The sequence below is a fragment of the Megascapheus bottae genome, chromosome 24 (genome assembly GCF_031878675.1).
Source record: "Megascapheus bottae isolate mThoBot1 chromosome 24, mThoBot2.hap1, whole genome shotgun sequence".
In the NCBI taxonomy this organism is placed as follows: domain Eukaryota; kingdom Metazoa; phylum Chordata; class Mammalia; order Rodentia; family Geomyidae; genus Megascapheus; species Megascapheus bottae.
Genome location: NC_143532.1, coordinates 15,215,708 through 15,239,054, shown reverse-complemented (window position 1 = coordinate 15,239,054; position 23,347 = coordinate 15,215,708).

The following is a 23,347-nucleotide window of genomic DNA, read 5'->3' as shown; positions in this document are numbered from 1 at the left end:
AGATGGGTTGGTGAAATTTCATTGGGGGAAGCAATTAATCAGAAAGTAGGGATAAGAAACTAGGAAGAAATACTGTACCTCTAAATCTGAGTGACACAAAATGACCAGGTCCTATCTAAAACCATTGGCTCATCTGCATTTTTTTTCAAGCATGTGAAAGCTTTTATCTATTTATTTATTTTTTATTGTGTTTTATTTGGGGGTAACACGCAGAGGGGTTACAATTACATTTGTCAGGAAGTGGGTGCATTACTTCTTGAACACTGATATCCCTTCCCATGTTTTTCTCCCACTTTATTTTTTTTTAAATCTTTGTGAAATGGTTTGCTTCTGCCACTCCATCTATCATTATGAACCGAGGATAATATGAATTTAAACTTTTCTCACAGACAGCAGTGTTTCATTGCTTATATCTAAATGCATTTTAATCTATGAAATGAATTATATGTTCACAAATCAGACTGACATCTTCAGGTAAGCTGGGCACACTTGCACATGCACACACACACACACACACACACACACACAGAGGCACAGATCCAATTTGGAGTTGTGAATTATTATTCGAAAGGTGTAGGTCTCACATGAGAAATTTTATCATCTGAAATTGCATTGTCATTGAAGATAATAAGAATTAAACTCCGCTATGGAATGGAACAAAGACAAATATTGAGGAACGGGAGACATTTCTAATTCACTGTAGAACAGCAGCAGAACCCTCTGTGAGATTTAGCCAGGGCAACCTTTGCAAAAATCAGTTACTATTTCGGTTTATTAAAAGATTAATAGTTAATCTATTTGAGTAATATGTGATTTGCAAGACAAGACATTTCTTCAAAATCGATGCTTCGGCTTTCCCATTTCCTCTCAACTCACCAAGAGGTAATCAACGTGGGAGCCGTTCTGATCACGCTAAGAGAACATTCTGATCTTCATTAGGATCGGATCGATGCAAGGCATTTAATTTCACATCAAAATCTTCAGACAGCTCTCACAGATTTCAAACTCGCTTCTGTCTCTACACATCACGCCTCAGGGTTTCATAATCCCCATAATGAAAACACTACTGTGCATATAGCATTCTAAACAGGGCTTTGGACATTGCAAATAAAGACTATGTGTGGGCCAGTCCATAAGCAGAGATCTCTCCCAGTTTTCTTTCTTTTTTTTCTTTTTTCCTTTCTTTCTTTCTTTCTTTCTTTCTTTCTTTCTTTCTTTCTTTCTTTCTTTCTTTCCTTTCTTTTTCTCTTTCCTCCCCTCCTCTCTCTCCCTCTGTGTCTCTCCCTCACTCCTTTGTTTGTTTGTTTGTCTCCCTTGTCTAGTGGTATTTTGGAGGACTGAGATAAGAGATGATGGGTGGAGATGTCAGATAAACATGATGTTGCATAATTTTAATGTTTGCCATCTTTGCATATATTAAGGTGTTATGTAAAGTAAAATATGTAGATTGTTTCTTCCTGATTTACTCAGCTGGTAGGATATTGTTAATCTTTTGTTCACTGTCAATAAAAGATTTTTGAGTACATATGGTAATTACTAGGTAGAAGAAATGAAAATAATAGAATCTGTGAGGCAGAAGTAGGCATAGAAACACAAAGGCATAGTCATAATTATGTGATGAGTCACAGGTCATTAATAAATACATGAAGCTTCAATAATAAAAAAAAAGGACCTTTGATTTCTTTTGTACTAAGCGTCTTTGAAAAAAAAAAAGTGAGGAAGACATGACCAGTTCTTAAATCAGGGCAGTGAAAAAACACGGTGTTTTGAGCACCTTTCAGTTTCCATGTATGGGAGAAGATGAGCTGATTACAGAATGGCTGTAGTTTGGTGTGTCCTGGGACTTTACAAAATTTATGTCAAGAAGTAATGCATAGTCCACCCAAAACAATGAGACTTTGGTTTCTGTTGGTTTGTTTTTTGGTTACAGGTTGCCACTGACTGGTCTTGTTTCAAAGGTGATTTCTGCATGATGCTCTTTCTGACTCATTCCATCCAGGATACACAATGGCCTGCCGGGTGTCTGTTCATTTCCCCTGAGAGCTCTTTGTGGTCAGTGGGGAATACTGCTGACCTGTGAACTCCTAGCTGGCAGCAAACAGCTGCCAACTCTCTGGAGCATACTTAATCATTTATTTTTAAAATATAATGTGTCATTGAATGTTCCCACATTTATAGAACTCCCACTATATTGTTGGCTCTTTACCACAAACAAGGCTGCAGTGAGCATTCATGTATATGCTCAAGAAAAGACATATTGTCAGGAATAGGGATACATACATTACAGTCATTAGACAATAACAAGTTCCTGTGTGTCATCTTTACATTATTTTCAGCATTACAAAATAGTGTATGCCACTTTATATTTCCCCAAACAAATATTTCAATCCAATTGCAGCTGTGCAGCTGTGTATATGCATCTGCATGTATATGTGAGTGCACTTATCTGTGTGCATGTGTTTGTGTGCATATGTATTTATAGATATAGATATATGCATATATGTGCAAGAGCTTGTATGTGTTTGTGCATATGTGAGTCTATGTGAGTATGTGTATGCATGTGTTGGTATGCATTTGTGTGTGTGTGTTTCTGTGTCCTATGTTGTAATATTTCTGTATGTATGTGGACAGTGAAGACTAAATCATTATTTATCCTGATGTTTGCTCATGTATTGCTTTTATCATTGTTCTTTTCATGAGTTTTCAGTCACCTTCTTTGAATTTCAATGAATTCTCTTTTACTAATGTTATGTATCTCTTATATGCTATTAGATCACCTCAGTTGCTTGCACCTAATATCTCCATTTAAACTATCTTTAATGCCCATTTTCATTACATATACAAGACATGCTTGATGACAATAGATGGATCACAAATTACAATGTCTGAAGAAATGTTTATATATTATTAAAAAGCTTATGAAGGAAAATTTATGTAATGATTTAAATAGTCTTTTACCATGCAGGATGCTTTTATTTTGATCTCAGCATTGATTAAAATGTGTGTATACTTATATATGTATATGTATATATGTATATACATATATATATATATAATAGAATAAGATCCGGAGAATGGTTCCAGTAACAGAACTCCAGCCTAGTAAGCATAAGGTCTAGTGTTCAATTCCCAGTATCTCTGACAGCACCAGAGAAAGTGAAAGGCCAGAAGAAAGAGAAAGAGAGAGAGAGAGAGAGAGAGAGAGAGAGAGAGAGAGAGAATCACATTAAACTTCAGTCTACTGTATGTTTACCCTTTATTTTGTATTGTTATGAAGCTTAACAGATAAAAATTTCTGACATTACGTTCAATTTTTTACAATTGATTGTTTACATTTTTATCTTTGTCACTGAAAAGAATAATATATTCTAATTAGGAAAAAAAGAGATTCTGCTTTTTCATTCAAAAAGGGAAGTTGAAGTTGTTTCATTTTTTTCAGTGTTTAGAACATGAAGTCATCATTGGAGAAACAAGTAGTGAATAGATCAGAATTTCTGAGATAATTATGCTCACTCTGTGAAACTCTTCTGGCTAATATTAATCACTGCATGGTGGACAAATTTCTCCAGCAATATATTTCTTTTAGAGAGAGATAACCTAAGGATTCCCAATCAGTCTGTTCCTTTCTTAAAATCTAATGCCAGTATTAGCTTGGCACCCTTGACTAAGATAAATAACCATTTCACTACTCAACTTTCTCATGAAGAACTGTTATCAGTACCTTGTCTTTACACGGAAGCCAAAGGATACGTTAAATAACTATGTTCTTAAGAAAGAGGTACGTCTGACAACTCTAGTACTATGATTAAACAAAGAACACTGCACAGTTTGCTTAAAAGTATTGTTTTTCCCCACGATCTCTATAGGAGGTTGCAACTCAGGAAACAGGCTCACCTCATAATATACTTTAGAAATATTTTCGTAGAAACCAAAGTGATACTCTTGAATGAAATAATCTGTTTCTTAAATATGAATACAGACATCTTTCAGAAATGTCCATAGCCAAAAACTGTTTCAGAAATATTCAGCTGCTTTCTTAATGAAATATTTCTTTGTGTGGTTGACATGTCAACCTCTTTTATTAAATATTAACCTGGAATTGGTATTTTTCAGATATGTTGCTCATCGCTGTTTTTTTTTTCCTTATAGAGTAATGTAATTGAACTTTAATCCACAGTCCATCCAAGTCTTCTAAGACAATCATGTTAAACACTTACTGTCTGATTGGTATAGGACGTGTTCCCAGCGGATGTACTATTTGGGGAAGTTCTGAGGACTTTAAGAAGTATGGTCTAGGTAAGCGATCTAGGCCACTGCAACGAGGCCCATGGGCCATATCTTGCTTCTCTGTTACCTTCCTGACTCCTCTCAGCTTCCTGCCTGTGATGAGATGAAGAAGCACCTCTGCCTTGTGTTCCCAATTCCATGATCTTCTTCCCAAGGACCTGAGACCATGTAACCAAGGACGCCCCAGAAACTGGAAACCACCATACATCCTTCTTCCTTTAAAGTGTTCATCTCTGCTGACATCCTAACGGTTCAGAAGTCAGTTATTGGGATGAATGATGGTGGAAATTATTTTAAAAAAAAGCAGTGACATTTATCAAGATGCACTTTACTCATACATTTTGTTTGCATGTTCAAGGAAAACCCCTTGATATGTGTACTCAAATGGGATTTCAAAGAAATAAAATTTAGAATGCTAACCTAATGCAGGCAAGTTCCAGAGAGGTGGCGCTGTGGTCAGTAAGACTGACCATGTGATTCTTAAGCCTTTAGAAATGGTGTGTGGGACTTGGACAAATTTGGAGTTGTGGAATAGAATTGCTCGGCAATATTGTAAGAAAAGTTTAACGGGAAATTCTGGTGGGACCCAGGATACTTTGACCATGAAAGGAATGCAGGCATTGAAGGCCAGACCCATCTGGTGTCAGTTCCAAATAAGATCTTAATTAGGGCTTGAGCTAGAATGTTCTAATGCCGTATTCTGGCAGAGAATTGGTCTACAATTGGTCCATGTCCTGAGAATTTCAATAAGGTTGAGTATAAAGGTGAGAGACGAATTAATCTGGTGGGAGAGACCTCAAGGCAACATAGAATTCAAGCTGTTTCAGAGTAATTGCTGCCTGCTGGCTTATGGGAAGAATTGAGGGCAAAAACAGCACAGCAGAAAGGGCTAAAGGATGTGCAGATTGCACAGAAACGAATTAGTTGAAGGTTGCAGACGCGTAGACATGATCCTCAATGAGTGCCACCAAAATATGTTTCTATAGGGATGCTTGGAAGATATCATGAGGGCATCTCAGGAATTGAATATGCCCTACCTGTCTCATGCCTCGGGAATAAATTATTAACTCCTCTTAAAGACTTTCACTTGAGTCAGATGCTGGGGGCTCATGCCTGTAATCCTAGCTACTCAGGAAGCTGACATGTAGGGATCACAGTTCTAAGCTAGCCTAGGCAGTAAATTTCTTGAGACTCCTATCAGGAATAAACCACCAGAAGACCAGAAGTGGCATTCTGGTAGTCAAGAGCGCTAGCCTTGAGCTGAGGAGCTCAAGGACAGTTCCCAGGCCCCTAGAGTTCAAGCCCCATGACTTTTATATATATATATATATATATATATATACACATATACATATATATATATATGAGTGCTGAAATGTTTTGCTCAAACTTGGCTGTCTAGGGTAGTATTCTTTCTAAGTTAACCCACACAGGCACTCAAAGGCTACTGTAGGTATGATCCAAAAGGAACCATCTAATTTGAGTTGTCAGCAGACCTTGATCTCCATAGCATACTGCTTTGTGGGCATGTGGAAGGCAAGCTTTAAGGCTTTGTTGGGGTAATTCCACTGAGACTTCAAAGGGGAAGGCTTAGGAGGCTAGCCAATGGCTGACAAGGTAAGCATGTCTGTAGGGAGGCCACGTAAATGTGGTTAGTGAAGGTATGAGAGTATATCCCAAGGTGCAAGTAGAGGTCCCAAGAACATGAAATATCTGTTGAGGAGAACAACTAGTAAGTGGGGTGAGCCTGGCAGAGTGGCTGTTTACGGCAGGGCAGTAGGGTGGAGGCACCCAGATTTGCTGAAGCTCATATCAGAGCCTTAGCTCTGAATTATGGAAGGAGAACTATAGGATGTGCTCTGCTGATTTTTCTCCAACTCTTTCCTTTGAGAACGAGAATGTGCATTCTGCATCATGGCATGTCAAGTAGAAGTTACTTTTTATTTTTGTTTAAATGGGGGCTCACAGATAAAATTGCTCTGATTCTCCAAGGAGACTTTGAACTTAGGTTGGAGAACGATGATGAACTGTTGAGATTATGATGACTCATAGAGATGGATTACAGGCATTCTGCAGTATGACATAGCCATGGGTCTGGAGGGACTGGGTTGAAGTGCTACTGAACTGCAATCATTTGAATTTTCCACAAGCTCACATGTTTGGAGACACGGTTCCAAGCTGCTGGTGCTATTTTGGAAGGTTTTTAGAAGCTGTAGGTAGCATACAATAGAAATAATCCCTGAAAATGATGTACTATGTTATTTCTGTTCTTGTTGTTGCCCTTTGGTTAATCACATATTATTACTGTATCTGACTTTGTTACCTGGTATATTGTATACATGTTTGTTTATTTGAAATAGGAAAGGGAAGGGGGGAAAACAAGATAATTGGGAGGGGGAGGAAAATGTGGACAAAAACATGAGAAGGGCCATCAATCTGTGAGAACTAATGCTTCTACTACCTGACAAATGTAACTGTACCCCCTCTATACATTAACCCAACAATAAAAACAAAAAAGAAATAACAAAACTGTAGGTAGGTGCTGGAGACTTTCTAGAGCAATTCACTGGGGGTAAATATGTGCTTAGGAGTACTTTGTCCTTTCTGTTTCCCTCTCCCTGCTTCTTTCTTACCACTAGACATAAAAACCTTTTCCATTTTCCATCACGGGGGTGATCTGCTTGATTAATTTTCCGGGACCCAGCAATGCTTCACCTCTGGAACCATGAACCAAAAAAAATTCTTTCTCCTTTAAATTTGTTTATTTTGAATATATATGTATATATATTCAATAGTTTCTCAGTGGTAAGTAACAGAGCTTCTTTTTTTTTGCCAGTCCTGGGCTTGAGCTCAGGGCCTGAGCACTGTCCTTGGACTTTCTCAAGGTTAGAGCTCTACCACTTGAGCCTCAGCACCACTTCCAGCTCTTTTCTGTGTATGTGGTACCAAGGAATCGAACCCGGGCCCTCGTGCATGCTAAGCAAGCACTTTAACCACTAGGCCAAACTCCCGGCCACAGAGCTTCTTTTATGTGTAGAATTGTCTACAATATCAGTGACAAATGAGGTAAAAGAATTAGCACAGATATGAATTCATAATAAAGTGTTTTCCATTCTCCAAAAACAATAAGCCACAGAGAGAAGACACAGATTGCTCTTTTACATTTGATTACTGTCATGGTGGATATAATAAACTTGCATCTAGGCAGAGAATAAATTCTAGTCAGGTAATGAATTCCACAGAACGAAGATATGTTACCTCACAATATTGTAAGGTAATGCATGTTTAAGCCAGGCTCTGATATTTTAGGTCCTTTATTTCATGAACAAATAACTTTTTCTTTATTGTTTCTATCAAATGTTTAAATGATTTCTGATACTGGCAATCAAAGTCATTCCAACTGCATACAAAAATGTACCTTTCACACTGTAAAAATGCTTCAGTTCTTTCATATATGCATCCATTCAACATAGAATTATTGACTATCATTTCTACCCCTGGATTCCTGATAGTGCAAAGAGATTCAAATGCAATCAGACATACAAGGTTCCAGTCTTCATGTGCAATGCAAAGTTTAAAGCTAATATGCTGTCAGATTGCTTCTGTGAAACCTCAGTAGTGATTGCCTCGTGAGCTGATATAATATAAAGGAAGTAGTATGTGTTCTCATCTGTGCATTAGAGGAATATGGTACTACCAAAAATTATGTCTTCTATTTCCTTAAAGGAAAACAAATTACCATAAAACAATTATGACATTATAGAATCGGGCTACAAAATAATGTTGACTTAGGTGTATGACACAGAGATTCTTTATTCCACAATCTTCAGGCTAGATATCTGAAGCAATGCAAATGCATTATAGATACACAAGAAAGATGTAGTTAAGTGATTATCTTATTCTACTTGTATTTAATATTTTATATTTAGCCCTAGTAGATCTGTAGAAAATAAATAAAGTTGTTAGTTTATTAGTTTACCTGCAATAAAGAAATGCGAGTAAAACAAAACGTTTCTGAAAACAAGGAAATCTGAACTCATTGATCTGGAAGCAGAGAAAATGAATTGCTTTCCTTAACTACTTAGTTGTCAGGCAACTACTTAATTTAAATTTTCAAAACCAGAAATGCATTTGTATCTTTATTCTACACAGGTGGAAGAGAAAACTTAGATAACCAAATATAATAGGACCTGAGTCTCTTATCTCCAATTAACCTCAAGAAAATGTGAAGTGGGGCTTAGCTCAAGGGTAGGGCAGTAGCACTGAGCTGAAGAGCTCTGGAACAACACGCAGGCTGAGTTAAGCCCATGAACCACTCCCCTCCCCCGAAAAAAAGGAATATAAATGCCAGCCATTTAGTCTGGGAACTTAAATCAGATGTCAGTATTTAAAAAATATCACTTTTAAGTTATATTTCATTATTTATATTTATTATACTGCAGAAGAAGTTGCCATTTAATACTCTTTTCATCGTTCTCCCATCCCTCCCAACTGTCCATAGCTTCAGTTTTCCTAGTTTCATACAATAACTATTACAAATGCATTCTCTCCTTCCTCTCTCCATTTTATGTACTTCCCTACCTGGCCCTCCCCACTATAAATTCCGTGTGTGTGGGGGGGGTGTATCTTTTGTTTCTTTGAATTTTATTGTAAAGGTGATGTACAGAGGCTAGAGTTACATGATTCAGTTAATGAATCCATTGTCTTTAAAACAGTGTCACTCTACCCATTCTCGCCCAGTTTTTCTCCTCCTGACTTCCTTCCCCCCCCCCCGCACCAAAGTTGTATACTTCATTGCCTACATACTCTATTGGGTTTCACTCTGCTGAACTGGTTCATCCTTCACCCCTAAAAGCCTGGTTTCTGTGCTTCTCCTTCCCCTCCCCAAATCAGATAAACATATACAAGAGAAAGGGTATAGAATTGAAAAACAGTGGAACCAGAGGGAAAAGGAAAGAGGTAGAGAAAAAAAAACGAATAGTATAATTTCTTGGAGCCCATACACTTTTCAAGTATCCTGGTATCCATTTTTCCTTATCTTTTTTATCCCCCTTAAGTTTTACTTTGAGTAGTGCTTCCCATTTTTGCCTGAGGATTACCTCAGACTGTGATCTTCCCACCAAGTCTTTCATGCAGTTATCTCCTGGGAGACTCCAGCTTTTCAGTAGAGATGGAAGTTCTCTAACTTTTTTTCCTAGGCTGGCCTGAGTCTCTCTTCTCCTGCTTTCTGTGTCCTGAGTCACTGGGATTCATGAACTTCCATATCTGCCACATCCGTTACGTTTCCAGCCCTTACATGATTATCACTTTTTATATTTTTTGAAGTGCTTCCCAATGAACAGGGTCTGTCTTTGTATAATTATTCAGTAAAGAAATGCTGTTCAGTTCTGTGTTCACTTCGTGTTTGGAGATTACTAAGCAGAATCTAGAATATACACACACACATATGTGTGTAAAAATATTTTGCAGGCTATCTCTAAGATCCAGAGACTGATATTTATTGATTATGTTTATTAGTTATAGAATTCTATTCAAATTTACTTCTCTACTACAAAGATTTTATGTATTTATACTAGTAATTTTCTAATAGCCCTGGGTCATTCTATCATCAGGGTTATTTGTTTTCTAGCTTCTAGACTTCCCTTTTACTTTTAAGAAAAGCCATTCTTCCACAAAAGCAAGAAAATATCTCTCCTCTTTTCTTGCAGTTTTAATCTTTCTGCCTCCATCTCTTATGCAAAAGCGAATGTGGCTTAGGTATTGGTACAACCGGAGCTTAAGCTCAGATTCTCAGATCATGTTTGAATCTTGAATCACTATCAACATCGTGCTGAGTTTCAATTAGAAAAGATGGAATCTCTCTGTAGACATCTGAGAAATTGCAAAAGCCGAAATATGGAAAGAGATACTAAATTGCATACACACACATATGCATATGTCTATCATTGGCACATGTATACCATCAAACTGACATTGCATTCTGACAACTGGTCTTTACTCCCAATTATGATGTTTATCTATGAAAGTGTTTAACTCCCTATTATGAATTCCATTTTATTTTTGTTCTTTTTTTTAATGTCAGTCTTGGGTCTTGAATTCTGGGCCTGGGCGTTGTCCCTGAACTCTTCGCAAAAGGATACTGCCCTACTCCTTGAGCCACAGCACCACTTCTGGTTTTCTAGTGGTTAATTGGACATAAGAGTCGCATGAACTTCAGTGCCAGAGTTGTCTTTGAACCATGATCCTCAGATCTCAGCCTCTACAGATGTGAGCCATCGTGCCTGGCAATCTTCCATTTTCAATTATTTATTTATTTATTTGTTTATTTAGTTATCCTGGCACTTGAACTCAGGGCACGGGTACTGTCTCTGAGTGCTTTTGCTTAAAGGAGCATTCTATCACTGAGCCACAGCTCATTTCTGGTTTTGTTTGTTTGTTTTTGTTTTTGGTATTTAATTCAAAATAAGAGTCCCATGGTCTTTCCTCCCCACGCTGGCCTTGAGCTATGATTCTCAGATCTCACTCTCCTGTAGGATTACAGGCATGAGCTATCAGCAGCTGTCCCCAGTTTGATTTATTTGAGTGCCTTTATAAATAGTTGAATTCTGATCATCCCCTTTTTTTTCTTCTTCAACAAGTTTCAGAATACTTTAAAAAGTCTCTAAATCTTATAAGAAAACAATTAGCATATTCCAAAAAATTACTCCCTTTCTCTTCTGTCTCAGGTTCTATTTATGTTCATCAAATGTGGTGGTGATAATACTATATTATTTTACAAGTCAGAAGACTAGAAACTATTTCTTGTCAGAAACACACACACACGCACGCACACGCATGCACACACACACACACACACACACACACACACTGCTGAGATGATTGCAGCATACCATCATTAAACTACACCAAGTTTGTTCCATTAATTTAAAATGTACCTAGGGCATGTCTTTCCTGAGTATATTTAACTAGAAAATGATTTGTGTTCTTCATTTGATTATCCGGCCAGCCTCACAAGCTTTCAGTCCTTTTCAGAATATATTTGGATAGCAGTATATTTGGTTTGCCTTCGTGTGTCTATGAGTATCAGGAAGAAGTAATAAGGAGAAAACAGCAGTGGCCTTGGATGTTGACAGTGAGTATAAGATACATTATTGTAATTCACACTAGCATCCTATATTTGGGCAGGAAACTCATAAGTCAGTCTGATGGACAACTTTGTTGTCACATTGAGGAAACTACAGTAATATCGAAAATCCTACATTTATTGAATGTCTACCCTAAGTCAAGCTCTGCACTGGCCACCATTAACAAATGATTTATGAGCCTCAATAATCAATTTAGTGACACTGCCAAAGCCATGGGTCTAAAAAGAATCTAACCCACACACTGACACACAAATGTGTGTTTTTCACTGATCAAGAATGCCTCATTAAATGTCTTAACTTTGACTATAAGTCATTTATGAGACTGACATTCAATGTGAGAAAGGAATCATTCAGGAACTAGATGATAGAATGGATTGCATTCACACCTTTTGAGAAGAAATTCTCACCTGCGAGAGGTATTTGTTTACTGTACATGTATCTGTTGACTTCATCTTATTAAAAAACATCGGGATGCCAAGTATGTTTAGATTTTTCCAACATTAAAAGTCCAGGAAGACATTATTAGAGATACAATAGCTAAAAATGGTAGCCATTTTAGTTATTGCCGTTGTTCAACAAATACCCATCGTGCATTATGTGCTAGTTGTATAGGTCTTGGTGGATTCAAGAATTATTTGCAATCTTCAAGCACAGAAGAAAAGAATTCTGGGGCTTGAAAACAATGCAATAAGGGCTAAACTGGTAGAAGATCAATGGTATATTGACTCTCCAAACTTACTTTTTCATCATAGAACTGCCAAGCTATAATTTAAAACATCATTTGGAAAACAGATCTCTTATCATGTAATTGTTTTTCCGGAGCAGTTATGTAAATAATCTTTTTCAAATGGACTGACACCTATTTAGTAGATAGTCTATCTGACTCTTAACACTTAGCTTTGTCAGGTAAATGGATGATACTCCGTTCTTGCTTCATTTGCTTCTCTCAATAGTTATTCAATGAAAATAAATAATTCACCTAAATTGTCACAGAGTGAAATTCAGAATTCTTGCCTGCACTCCAGACAGGAATTTAAGTAGTAACAGCATAATTACCTGCTAATTGTTCCATGATTACATTTACCTTAAACTGTCACAACTTGAAAAGGTACCCTAATTGCAGCTCAAATAATGGCTTTTCTCCCAACCCCTTTATATTCTCTACAACTTAACTATAAGGCAAAATAAGGCATTTCAGTTATTTGAAAAATGATCATATTATTCTGGACAGTAAAGAAACTGAAAGAGGTGGAATTATTAGTAAGGAAACTTCTTGTTCCTTGAATAGGACTAAAGGAAAATTTGGGAGAGGGCACAGAATATGCTAATATAAAACATTCTCAAATGACACATAAATTACCAACTTGTTTTGATCTAGTCTATGAAACCTGAATGATGACTGAAATCTTTTTACAGTAACAATGATAATTTGGGCCAATGTGAAAAATAACTATTTAAAGAGGGATGCCTTCTTAGCAAGATTATTTATAGCTTGAGAAAGGATTTAATTAAACAAAAGAGGACAGAAATTGTCAAATAATATGTTGTATAGAGTATTTAACAGGATCTTCCCATCCTTATTTTTTATGGTATTAGGAGATGATATATTTTGATGATCTGTTGGTGTGCTACTCAGATTTACATCACTGTGACCAAATTCCTAAAAAAAAATGACTCAGAGAAAGATCTGTTTTGGATAAATGTTTAATTTCATTGTACAAGGTCACTTGGCTCTATTGTTTTGGGCTTGGATGGTAGTTGAAAGGTTTGATGGAACATAGCCAATCAACTTATTCAATCAAGGAAGCAAAGAAAAAGCTGAGAAGAGACTTACATCAAAAGATATATTCCCCAGAACATTTTCTGTAAGACCTATTTTGTCAACTAAGTTTCACCTCTGAAAGTTCTCACCACTTGCCAAGAATTTCATCACATTATGTCTCCATCAATGGGTCAATTCTTTGGTTAGTTCCAAACTCTCATTAATCAATTGTCTTTCAGCAAGGAGGTCTCCCAGCTGGGGATTATATTCAGAAGATATTTCTTATCCACTTTAAGAGTCTATTTAATTTCTAGTCTCTGAGTAAATGTTGACCTCACTTGAGGTCAAAGGTGCTGCTTTTCCTGTTGAGAATATTGACTGAAAAAAAAAATACCCTGACATTTCTTTTGTCCCCAGGACAGATATCAGAGTCCATGTGGAGCTGAAATAAAGTTTTATACTCACCATCTTCTTTAGCCTTGATTTCTTAGGGAAGAAATTAGTTGCTGAATGTTCAGAAAGACATCGAATTTTGAAAACAGAAGATGGATAGAGATTGGTCTCTGGGCATCAACCTGTTGAAGAAAGAGTGGCAACACTCAAGCAAAGCTCGCTAGTGATGGCTATTACTAGCAATGTAATGCTAATACGCATCTATTTGGACTGAATATTTGTTTTGTTGTGCCTCCTTTCCAGATATAGCTTTTCCTGCTGACAACTGTGCAGTATGCACAGCTCTATTTTGGTACATGGGTCCATGTGTGTAAATACACATGCACATACATGTGTATGTAGGTATATTCACACATACACATATGCTGCATGGATATACGCATGTGTCCTGCACCCATACAATGTATCCATATGCACGTGTGTATGAATGTCTACATGAATGTGTGTATACACACATGTATGTGTGTTTGTGATGGGAAAAATAAATCGCATGGGGAAAATTAGGCTAAGTGCAAGGAATTTGTAGTCCAGTAGCTATAAATTTAAATGACTGTGACCAATTAATTTTTTTTTTCCATTTTGCAACTCAATTTCTGGAAATGTAACATATAAGAACAGAAGCACTGAAGCATAATATTAGTGCAAGTACTGGAAAAGATAATGTTCATAATGTACTTAATGTAGTGCTTAGCACATAGAAAGTATCATTATAATAATAATATTATTAAATACTCCAAATGCCTAGCAGTAAGATTATTTTTTTCCTCTAAATTCTGAATCATGTCTTTGGTTATTGTTAAAACTTTTATACAGTGTGAATGTCTTGTATTGCATGATACATAATGTGTTTGTAAGTGTGTGTGTCAGTTATTTGTTCAAAGGATTAAACTATTCTATATGATTTTACATTTTTTCCCATTTATCACGAGGTTTCACAGCTCCTGCATCTTTTAAATGATAATTTTATTTGCTTTCATATTGGCAGAAGACTTAAGTTCTAAACTTTATTTGCCAAACAGATTAGAATTGGTGAGCCTACATTCGGCTGCTTTGAGACCTGATTAGAATACAAAAGTGAGAAAAATGTTTCAAAGTTTTACTTTGTAGGTTTTTAATTAACTACTTCATGAAGGCAACCTTGATATAACTCCAAATCACCCACAGTAGATGTGTGCCTCTAGATAATTCTTAGACACTCTATATGGTAAATCTGTCAGTCATAACAACCCACATGTAGAACATTTCCATTAAACAAACCCTCCTAATAGATAATTATATGTTGATCCCCAGGCCCTTGTCAATAGCAAGGAACAATTGATGCACTTTCTATACTTACAGTTTACTTCTGAAGTTGATTATAAATACACCCATAAAGCATTTAGTCTCGTGCATGTAGTACTTTAGTGTTTGTTTGAGGTCTGTCTGTGTGTTTTACACAGGGATACTCTGCTTCTTTGCATTTCCTTGGACTACTAGCTATAGTCATTTTGTTATTCTATCAGCCACTGAAGGATATTTGAATTTTCCCTCAATCTGAAGTTGAAAGGAAGAGCATGATTATAAGCATTTGCTCCTTTGCCTTTATTTTTTTAAGTGAATGGATCTTTTGGAATTTAAGAAATTTTGTTCCTATTTTCAGAGGCCTATTAGGGTGTATCCTAACAGAAAATATGTTCTGGAATCATTTTAATGTTTCACAGATTTCTGAATTGCGAATGGTTCCTCGCCTTTGCCAATTTACAGGCTTCTTACGGGGATGGTGGTGTTGCTCAGTGATAGAGTGATTGCTGAGAGTGCAGGAGATTAAATCAGATCCTCAGCATCACAAAATAATAATCCATAATAACAGTGGTGCTCATAAGAAAAAAAAGAATTCTTCCTTCCTAACGACATGCAAACAGTTATGTTGGCCATCAAACAAAACCTTCTCCTTGGCTTGTGTAAAATTCTAATTACACCGTGCTTGAGGGATGGAGTAATTGCCCCCACAGATCTAAAGCAATTTATCAAGCTAATGATGACAGGCTTCACAGAAGCAGAGTGACCTGGAGATGAGAAAAATCTGATAGCAATGGTGACATCTGCTGAGTTGGCAATGTTGCAGCAAATAAAGCTCCAGGAATTTCAACCCTGGGAAAGAAGGCCCTAATGTGATGCAACCACAAGTCACATCCTGACAATACCTTAACCACCAGGATGTGAAACTAGTCATCTTAGTCTCCCACCCCTCTGAGCATGTGCCACATATTGCTTGCTAAGAAGTTTAGCGGTAACATGTCGATGGTGATGACGACTGGCCCCTGGGAACTTGGACTTTACTGATATGTATAGGTTACACAGAAAAACTCTCCCAGAGCTTTCTAGAAATGAACAGTGTCAAAGTGTCCCATTTCCACATCATGGAGTCATTTTAAACTGACATTCTACGAGAGTTAGGGAAGAACTACCTCCCCAGGGATGATTTGCTTCTGAACATATGATATAGTTATTCAGATACAGCACCTAACACTGATCAGCCATTTAATCCATGGTGGCTGTTAGGGGCTTTCCCATTCTGTTAAGCTCATGATAATAGCTTAGACAGTCTGATGTATGAATAACTAACTGTAATTGACTAATGTTGTTGGGAGACAAGGGCATGGGCTTACCAAGCACGAGGATGTAGTCTTCAGAGTTCTGCTGTGATAAGAGAATGAGTGAGATAGATGAATCCATGGGGATTCTTAGAAAATAAGAAAAAAAAATAAAGTTAACAGACAAGACTGCAAATAATGATGAAACAGAATATTTTAGGCTGATGAAAAATATATTTATTGGGAGGGGATGAGGAGAGGGAAAGTGGGAGAAAAACAAGGGAATGTACCCACTATCTGATGAGTGTAACCTCTGTATACAACACCCCAACAATAAAATACAATAATATATGTATATAGATATAGATAGATATTAAAAGGACATGAACACCTGAAATTGTGTGGCATGTTAAAAAAAAAACAAGCAAAATGTTCAACCTGACTAAAACAGCTAAACAACCTGACTAAAACAGGTAATTTGGATCACCTCCGACTTGCAGCAATCAGAAAGGCAAGAGAAACAGAGGCTAGTCTAATAGAGATAATAGGACCATTGATGAAACACTTCTCTAGTCCTTATGTATATAGTATTTTCATTTTCTGTTAAAAGAAAAAAGAGATTCGTCTCTAATTTTTTTATTGCCTGTTCAATGGCATGGCATATTTGGCTGGCTCATTTTTAGTCAGAAAGCTTTTCTAAAGAGTTAATTGATTTTTCCCCTTAATCATACAGGTAGATAATTTTCTGATTTAAAATCAAGCCTACTGTGACTGTGATGGCATTTTTCAATTGCCTTTGTTCCTTGAAGTCAGACTGAGTATTATTAAGGAGAAAATGTAGCAATGCTGGTAATGTTAGTAAGTCCTGAGTTTATTTATTATTTATTCCCTGTGTGACTTATTGTCAAATGTCCGATACTAGAATACTATATTAATTTACACTTCTGGCTGAATAAATGAATTTTTATTCCAGCAATATAGAGCAAAGCTCACATCAGGCACATTAAGAAACAATGAGCGATGGAAGATGAGAAAATCTTCAGCCTTCTTTATGCAGCTTGTCATTGGTGGGTGTCACCTAATGATCATACGATTAAACAGGACCACTGGAAAGACTATATTTCTTTTTACACAAATACAGCATTTGCAAAAACTCACAATGTTAAACCAAGGGGTCCTAAAAGATTAAAATATCAATTTTAAATATCTTTTCTTCTTCCTTTCCTTTGTTCTGTCCACCACCTTTCTCTATCTTCTTTTCTTAAAGCTCTCTCTCTCCCTCCCTCCCTCTCTCTCTCTCTCTCTCTCTCTCTCTCTCTCTCTCTCTCTCTCTCTCTCTCTCTCACACACACACACACACACACATACACACACACACACACACCTAACCAACACTAAAATACAGTCTACCCTTCATTGCTATAAATTACTTTACAGCACCTTGAAGTCTTTTATCTCAATGTGCTTGAGAGGTGATTTTTATAAGAAAATAGGTTAGTTAGGTTGTGATTACCTTTGGGTTTTTCCTGTGCCCATAAGTCTTATCACTAGAAATGATATGATAATACAATACCAGGCATCTATTAAAAGAGAAAAGATGGAACATACTGAATAAGAGAACTAATATTGTCTTCTTTATTTTTCCAAATTGTGGGTGGGGGGAGAAACCAAGTCAATTGAAATATTTAAGTAAAATTATAATGTTTGGTAAACTAAATATATCTTGTAAATTTAAGCAACTATTTCTTCCCACTGCCATAAGTAATAATATAAGGCCACATATGCAGGTCTGGGAAAGAGAGGTATTAGAGCCAAAGGCTTTATCTGTGGCTTAGGGTGCTATCAAAAAGTTTCCTGCAGCAATGACTTTAAAGCAAGCAAGAAGTTTTCAAGAGCATTCTGCAGAAGTGTTTGGTGACATATGGGCACAGTTCTGTGGAGTATGGAAGACACCAGAACTACATCTCCTTATCCACAGGCAAGTGGACCCCAGAGAGCAATTGTGTGAGACATTGGAAATGACCCAAGGAGCAACCAGTGTCTAGGAGAAGATGCTGAGCTGGAAAATTGACAGACAGAGAGAAAGATAGTGGAAGAGGGAGAGGGAGAGGGAGACTAAAGGAGAGAGAGAGGGAGAGGGAGGGAGAGGGAGGGAAAGGGAGGGAGGGAGGGAGGGAGGGAGGGAGAGAGGGAGAGAGAGAGACAGAGACAGAGACAGAGAGACAGAGACAGAGAGGCAGAGACAGAGACAGAGAGAGAAGAGAAAGGGAGGGAAGGAGGGAGGGAGGGAAAGGGAGAGGGAGAGGCAAAAACAAAGTGTTCAGGCAAGGAAAGTAAGATTTACAAAGCTTTCCTGCCAAAAAAAAAAAAGAATTCATGATGTAAAACTGCAACTTCTCTGCCTCTCTGCAATCCCTTGGCGTGTGTGTGTGTGTGTGTGTGTGTGTGTGTGTGTGTGTGTCTGTGTGTCTGTGTGTGTGTGTGTGTCTGAGTGTGTCTGTGTCTGTGAGTGTGTGTGTGTCTGTGTGTGTGTGTGTGTCTGTGTGTCTGTGTGTCTGTGTGTCTGTGTGTTTTCTCCAGTGGCTGTTCAATCCTACTGACTATTGACATGGCTTGGTGATTTTGTGAGAAGACTTCTGTGTCTTTTCCGTGAACCTTTGCATTTCATGTAAACTTCGATTTTGATTGTCTAATTTACAATCAACCTCCTGGAAAACACACTGACAGTTCCTGCAGTGTGTATGTGCTAAAATATGCCGTGGTAAATGAAATAAAAATTTCCTTTTACTTGTGTGTCATTGTTTTTATACAGCTGTCTTTCTGATAAGCATTGTCGACATTCCTTATAAATGACATATTACAGTTTATTTAGTTTTATCATAAACTTTCTAAGTAATGGATTGTTCCAGTCCTCATGGTCCTCCCTCTCCTGGTCAAGCCAGAGGCTGTTCTGGAATCCTTCACAGCATCAGGAGCTCTGTGAGCGAAGACTGTGCATTTTTGCAAGTCCATCCTTGAGATGACTCAGTTTTTGCCTTACTAGCTCAGACAAACTGAAAATGTAATTAACAAAGGACTCCAAGACCTTTTGTTCTTATGTTTCTCCTGCCATGTGGGCTTTTGTTGCTTAATAATACCTGAACAGATGTTCTAGGATATCTTTATCGACCTAAAGAGCATAAGGACTTCAGCGACACAGAGATCAAAGTTCAGATCTTGACTATGTTTCTCTAGCTCAGGGCCAATGACTTAATTTCTTTGAACCTCAATTTCTCAACTATGAAAGGCAGCAATTAAATAAAACATAAGACATGCCAAAATTTGAGTGCAATCACAGGTATGAAGTACACCCTGTACAGTAAAGAAGTGATGAAATGTGATTTTCTTTCCCACTGCCTCTCTCTAAGACCTCCTTTGAGGAAGCCTAACCAGAAAATTAGAGGAGGTGGAATGAGGAGAAAGGAAGTAGAGATTTGCATCAGCTCATTTCTATCATTAGTTCCAAGTTACCTGGCTAAAAGCCAAAGTAAAGATAATTGCATTTCAAATGTATCTAATCTCCTAGGTGTAGTTATGACTCTTTATTATTCTGTTTCCAAGATAATGTTCTTCAGGATGTTTTAAGAATTTTAGACCAAATACTTAGAATATTCTGTTCACTCAAAATAGGGATCTTACACTTACAGGTGGCTTAGGGTTCATATCCATTCCCAACTTGGCCATTTTAATGACAAGAAAAATTGTATGCTACAAAACAAGATAAAAGTAATAGCTACTCATAGTTATTCAACACTTATGACATGTCCATTATTTTCCTGAACACTTTTGTAAGAATGATATTTTACAATTTTGGGGGGATCATGGGGATTGAATTCAGCCTGGGCATTATTCCTGAGCCCTTCAGCTCAAGGGTATTGCCCTTGAGCCAAGCCCCACTTCCCGTTTTCTAGGTTAATTGGAGATAAGAGTCTCAGATCCTTTTGTGCTCAGGCTGACTTTGAACCTTGATCCTCAGATCTCAGCCTCCTGAGTAGCTAGGATTATAGGAATGAGCCACTGTGCCGGGCCTTTACAGCTTTTTCTAAGAAAAAATACCTGTGGATTTTATCTTACATATACCAGACACATCATGAACAAAGCATATTTTAATAAGATTTTTGACGGTCAGAAGAGATAATAACAGGTGACTAGGAATATAAAGATAAATAAAACTGTTCTGATTTCATGAAATCCCAAATAAACAAGCCAGAAATATAAAAACACAATTGGAAAATAGGGGATGATCTTTCTAACACAATTATCTATAATAACATAACTGAAATATTTTATTTTACTTGTCTTCTTTTTCTTTATTTTCTTGTTGTACAAAAGCATAAACTGAGACCCAGGTAGTATAATAAGTGTACTAGCTTACTCTTTATAAATTCTATAGGCATAAACCATGCAATTTTGCTATATAAACAGCAGCTGTAAATCTAGATATGGAAATCCTTTGTGTAAAATTAATTGTTTATTATTTGGGTAATTTGATTTACTTTCATTGTTACATAGTTCTTCGCATGAGATATATTGGAAAACCAGATTGCAGGCGTGCACCTGAGAGGTTTATTCCCCAAAGGATTCCATACTGATGCTCTTTGTGTGTATATGCTATTAACTTGTGAATACCCTTTGTGTTAGCTCTAAGTTCAGACTGTATTCAATATATTCTCCAAGTGGGATTTCTGTTGGATTCTTTGTAAAAGGTATAGGTTTACTAAAGAACGTTTTAGAGGACACAAATGATCAATGTAAGGAAAAACTTTAAAATTACTCGGGGGAGTTAAAAATAAAATGTAAAAAGGATAATAAGGAAGCAGGAGAAAATTTTTGATGCCCCAGACATTCATAGGAACGATCCAGATTTTCAATACATGTCTTCTTGATAATGCTTTTTTCAGTTCTTGGCTTTTATTTCAAATTTGAGGTGACTGAGAAGGGGTGTGGCTGTAGAATTTCTCAGCAGAATGCTCCTTTGTATGCTGTGCCTTTACTTTTGCTAAGCATCTCTTGAGGTCACAGTTACAGCTGCTTTTTACTTTGTGCTTGATCTTGATGGCCCTTCTCTTATTACAGGATATTCGCTAATGTTCTTTGTAATTAGGCTATCAGTTAAATGTGCAACTCAATTTGGCAGCCAATTGTTATTTGGTTGTGTGTAGCCTTATATCCTCATATTTCTTTCCAATGACCCCTGCTATGCATTAGAAACTGCCATGAAACTAGAATTCCATAAGGATCTTCACATGAGCAGCAGTTTCTGAACTCATTACATTGTAGACATTGCAACATTTCTAAAGTCCATACTAAGGTAAGCTTATGGTTATGGTTTAACTCCCTTCATTTACTACAATGGCATGGTGAAAGACACACATTGAATAAGAGTCTAGGCCATGGTTGAGTCTTTTTCTGAAAGTCTCCATAAATGTTGACTTGTCCTACATTAACCTGAAATGCGTAGAAACTGAGCAGATGAAAAGAGAAAAATGAAGAGCAAAGCTATTATTAGATAAATCTGTGGGTTCAGTGGCTCATGAAGAGAAACCTGATGTAAGGGCAAGATGATTGGTATGCTCTAACATGGAAAGAGATCAAATGGCTAGCATCATTTGCATAAGTCTCTTCCTGATAAGCAATATTCATTACTGATGGTATAAGGCTGAACCTTCAATTAATTGTTTTTAGCTTTCAAAATGGACTCATGGATTCTGTTTCTTATTGGATATTTTCTAAACTGGAGAAAAGACACTTATATACAAATAGCACCATCTGCCATGCTTTTCCCATATTCTGAACCTGTGTTTAGTTTAGCTTCCCATTGAAGAGATTAGATGCTGATGAGGCTGGTAGTAAGTATATTTTCCTTTGAAATTTTCCATCACCTCCAAAGCATGCCTAAGTTCTGTTCTAGTTCCTCTAATGCTCTCTTACTCTACAATTCTCCTCTCTGAGTATCTCTGTCTCTCTCTGTCTCCCTTTGTCTATCTCCCTGTCTTTGTCTCTGTCTCTCTATCTCTCTTTCTGTCTTTCTCTGTGTCTCTCTGCCTCTGTCTCTGTTTCTCTCTCTCTCTGTCTCTTCCTCCCTCTCTCTGTATCTCTCTCTGTCTCTTCCTCCCCCCTCCCTCCCTCTCTCTCTCCCTCCACAAGAGTCTCCAAAGTAATCTTTTACAGCTGTTCTCTTTACTAGAATATCCATTCTACATATAAGGATCAAAATCCACTTAAAAATATTGTAAAAATCAATCTTTCTTTGCTCAAAAAAGTTCAATGGTTTTCTCCAATAAGCTAAAAAATAGTTCAAATTTATTTTTCCTTTGTAATAAGTCTGACTTCTTGTACCTTTTACCCTAATGTTATACACCCTTTTTTGCCACTATCCTTAAACTTCATTTATATTCTTATTTTTTTTCAATCATACTAAACAGCCTGTGTCTACACTTGTGTGAACCATCCTTCACTGGAATTTTTTTTATTAGAAGTTTGTATGATTAAACCTTTGTGAAGCTCTATGTTTTGATCATATCTTTTTGGTAAATTTTCTTGATTGCTCAAACCAAAGTATCACACTTGAAAATCTATGTCAATTTATTTATTGTGCCATATATTTTTTACAGTACTAAACTTGAAGGAAACACAATATATTATTTAATTTTGAGTCATTCAGTTCTATTCTATTCAAATTACCAGTCTGTTATCCATGGGAGAAAAAGAACTATCTAATAATGCTAAGCTTATAGGATCTACATGATTCTTGTATTTAATAGTCTTTCATGAAATTTATGTATTTGTGGCCTCCAGTTACAGAAAATTAAAGAACAGCTTATCACTGGAGATTTCCAAATACAACAGTAAGATAATAAGATTTGTGCTTAAGAGATCACTCTAGTTGAGGATGTAGAATTAAAACAGGGAAATAATAAATCACCCAATAAATATTTGCTGAATTTCTCACTCCATCAACCCTCATGAAAACCCAGTTTACAGTTTTATGGAGTTGTGGCCTATCTAGGCCCAAATATTTCCTTACATAAAGGTCAACATAGGGACTTTAACCTAAACTCAACATGGAATCATGTCCAGAGATTACT